We start from the raw sequence: 4571 nt of genomic DNA on the forward strand, positions 1-4571 counted from the left end.
AAAAAAATAATAGAAAATAAGACTACATGAATTTCAAAGCTTCTTAAAAGACATTAAGGATTAAAGTTTTTAAAGAGCTAGAAACTAGGCAAAAATATCTAGAAACTAGGGGAAAATAGTTGTCCACATGTGTAGTACATAAAGAACACTTACAAGTGAAAAAATTGACAGGCAAAATAGTTTTAATGGGAAAAATGCGAGAACAGGCAATTTAACAATAGAAAAAATTAAAAACCCAATTCAGTCATATAATGCACAGCCCATAAATGTGAGATAGATAGATAGATATTTATATATAAAATGAAAGGTACTTAGAGTATACACTGTTAAGCAAAATGAAGTCAACAGACTAGAGCCTAGAGATAAAGAGTAAGTCTTGACAGCAGTGATAAAATAAAACAACATATTACATTAAAAAGGAAACAAACCCAACCGTTTGGATTATGACTAAATTTTCACTGAAACTGAAAGCCAGAGGAAAACAGAACAATATCTGTAAAATGATAAATAAGCAAACAACTGTAAACCAGAACTCCGTATGCATCAAAAGTACTCTAAGGATGAAGGTGAAAAAAAGGAAGTTTCAGATAAGCTATATCTATAAGAATTCACAGGCAGGAATCCTGTATGAGCAGCAGTGCTAAGGTCACGTCTACAGACCCAAGAAAAATAATAGCAAGTAGAAACGCCTGCCATCAGGAAGGAGTGAGGACTATTGGAGGTGGCAGCTATGTGGGTAAGTATGAAAGATGGTTATTTCCCTTTGTTTAAAAATGCATATACTGTTGAAGGCGAAATATGAAATATTATTTTGCCGGCTTATACTTAATGTAGGTATAATGCAAATAACAATTATAGTATAGAGAATGTGAAATGTGATGAAAAATAGCATATATCTATGAAGCATTCAGGGAAAAAAACCTTAACATTCATTACAAATTAGGAAACTACAACTGAAAATAAGGATGAGCGAGTTTTTGCCAATCAGGTTTGATAAAAGGTCAGATCTGTCTAGAGCTAGACACTTATTAGAAATAGAACTCTTAGTGGCATTGTTGGTGGGACTATACATGGATGCAACTTTCTGGAGAACAGCACCTATCAGAGTATAAAATGCAATTTGACGCAGCCATTCTACTTCTAGGAATAAAAAGTTGTTGCTAGTGAGCCAGGATTTATGTCAGATTATATTCTGTTCAGGGCAGTATTAGTAATTGAACATTGAAGACAACCTAAAATAGAAAAAAGCTAAATAAATACGAGTAGAATCCACATTTCATTATGTTCTGCAGTGATTACAAAGAGTGACTGAAAAGTCAGCATGACTGGCGTGGAATAATGCCTGTGCTGTGTCACCAAGACGAAAGAGGTTACAGAGGGCATTTGCCTTTCGTTGAAAATACACTGAGGAATAAGTATTTGCAAGGACAGCTTCAAACAGCCTTGGTTACATTAATTAACAATTGTAGAAATGGATGGGTTTTTACTTTTTACCCTGTACCCTTTGTGTCATTTGAATTGAAAAATTGCTGCAGACTGCTTATGTGTGCATCTAAGACAATTTAAAATCTAAGTTCATCGCCTTCTTTAAGGAACGCGTAAGACAGAAAGCAGAGAATTGAATTGTCATTACAGGAGGGCATGTAAGATACTCAGCCTTTCTCAATAGAAATAAATTCAGGTTGTCATCTCTCTCAATATATTTCACTTCCCCATAGATTCTACCACTTCTTGACATATTTAAGATGAATTATTTTAAGACCATTCAAGAGAAGAGTAAAAAAAAAATCTGGTATTTTCTATAGACTTCATACATGAGTGTTAACTTTTTGAGGAAAAATATTCAGCTTGTAATTCTGCCTAAATTTCAGTAAACTTGTAAGTAAGTTTTTTTAATATGAAACAAAAACCAAGCTCGAACCACATTCTTGATTTTTCACTCTTTGTTACATCTGTGGCATTGTTACTGGGGGAAGGAATTATTGCTGGGGTTCTGGTTTCCAGACCAGGAAGCTCTGTGCAGTGTCTTCACTAAATTGGAAGTCGAGGTTAAAATGCAGTACTAAACATGTCTGTGGAGTTTATTAACCTCTTGCAGTGCTTTCATTGTCTTTTTCAGAATTTTCGTTTCTTGGTTAAATCTAACTGACGTTTAATCTATGCAAGCTGTTTGACCCACATCCTTCTCGAGACGTGAGCATAGCTGTACGGTGACCGTCTGTGGACTCTGCACCCTGCAACGGTGAGGTGAAAGGGCGAAAGTGTAACTGGGTTTCTCGCTCAACACAGCCTGATCTTGTGAAGACTGATGGCTCCTCCTCTTTATCAGATTACTGCAGAAAGCCCCTGTTCACCTTAGTGCCCAGCCTCCAACAAGAGACATGATTCTGAAGGCCAGAGCGAATACAATTGTTTGTGCAACTTTTACTGTGCAGATTTTCAGATGCTACCCAACGCTGCTGAATCAGAAACTCCATTGGATGTAGGTCCTGGGAACTTGCATTTTTAACAACTCCCCGGAGATTCTGGACTCTGGGTATGTATTGTGTCCTATTTCTTTATTCTGTCTTATTTTTACTTGCCCCTGGGCCGCCTTGGGACCCAGATCTATGCTTACGAACTTCCCTGTAAACCCTCAATGTCTTATCAAATCCATCCTTCCAACTATTTGCCTCACTGGAAATGTGGCTCTCCCTGGAGGGTACTGTTTTCTTTTTTGTCCCCCAACGTGGAGACTGTGAACACTCATACACCCCAAATATTGTGGTCCAGAGGTTGTGCTCTCTGTACGTCACAGTCCCTCTGGAGTCGCGATTCCTGGTGCTGTGAGGGCCCTGCCATCTGGCTACAACACCCTCAGGTCTCGGTGCTGCCGCCTCATCCTGCGAAGACATCATCAAAGGGCTCACAGCTTTCTTCTCTCTCCAAGTCACGTCACCAGTTAACACCAATCTTCATTAAACAACTGGTTTCTCATGTTTTCTTCCCCAGCTCATATCTCTCCGTGCGTTTCCAGTCTTCCATTCGTCATCCACCCCACTCCAGTCACCTGAGGCTCCCACATGCTCACTGGAGAGTATACAGGGCAGCAGCTGGGAGCACCGGCATTTTCCCTGCGCTCCAACGATGCAGGTCCATATGCCTTGCCTTCATTTTTCTTGCCATGGAATGAATGTCCCTTTTACTATCAAAAGCCATTCCCATCATGTGTGTTCTGGAGCGCATCTTCTCGCCCCCTACTCAAGGTACTTTTTCTGCTCATCTCCCTTTCTCTTCTGACTTGAACCTCCCCTCTCTACTAGATTATTTTCCTCAGCATATGAATATGCTTTGTTATTTTCCATATTTATAAAGACTTCCCTTTCCTAGAACTAGACAAGGTGATTTTAAACTATGTGTAAAAAAATAAACAGGCAAAAATATTTAAGATAACTTTGAAAAAGGACGAAATGGGGCTAAGGAGCCATATCTCACACCAGAACATACGATCACCCCTCAGCCATCAAAGCAGTGTGTCGCTGGTTCATGAGGAGACAGGTAGGCCAGTGGAAAACGATCAAAAGATCTAAACTACGACGAGGATTTAGTATACCATACGAGTGGCAGCAGTGGGACGAAAAGAAAAATGTAAAGGAATGGTCTTGAGACAAGATTACCACCTGGAAAAGATAAATTCATACCACACACTGTACATGAGGGTAACCTCTACAAACGTGAAATATTTTGAGGTGAAACATTGAAAGAAAATAAGGACCAATTCCTTTAAAATACTGGAGAGGCAAAGGCCTTTCCAACTGTAACTCCAGGTTCACAAACCAAAAAGGAAACATGAAAGTACTTCATTACATAAAAGCAAGGAAGGAAGGAAGAGAGGGAAAGAGAGGAGGCAGAAAGGTGAGGGAGAGTGGGGGGAGGAAATAGGAATGAAAGAAGAGAAGGAGGAAGAAAGAAAAAAACAGAAAAGAAATTTCTGCTTGGGAAAAAACACCACCACAAAATCAAATGATAAATGACAAACTGGAGGACTATCTACAACTTGCATGACAGATTAGGGATAAACTCTTAAATAACTACCTCTTGGGAAAGATACATAACAAGGTTAAAAAATAGATAGATGATAGAGAGAAAGAGAGAGAGAGAGATGAAGGCAAAGAACACAGGCAGTTCAGAGAAAATAATTCTTCAGTGTGTAAGAAAATGCCCCACCTTATTCATAATAACAAACACACACTGGAAGTATAGCTTCTATTTTTCACATTGGCAAAATTCAAAAGTTTCACAAGAGTTGGCAAGGCAGTAGGGAAACAAGGCCTCATATATTGCTGATGGGAGTGTGAAATTATGTACCCCACCCCCTGAAATCAGTTTCGCAATATCTATTAACGTTGTAAAGCATGCATCTTTGGTCTAGCAATCTCATTTCTGGGAACTTATTCAAACAGATGCCCCTGGACCTATGCAGGGAGAACTCTTTATAAGGTCATTGATTTGGAAACTGTCTATGGTGACACAATATTGCAAACAATCCACGAGTGCATGTTCCCACTAGTCCACCAGGGGGTGGTCTGAGT

Source organism: Camelus ferus, chromosome 3 (genome assembly GCF_009834535.1).
Source record: "Camelus ferus isolate YT-003-E chromosome 3, BCGSAC_Cfer_1.0, whole genome shotgun sequence".
Taxonomy (NCBI): Eukaryota; Metazoa; Chordata; class Mammalia; order Artiodactyla; family Camelidae; genus Camelus; species Camelus ferus.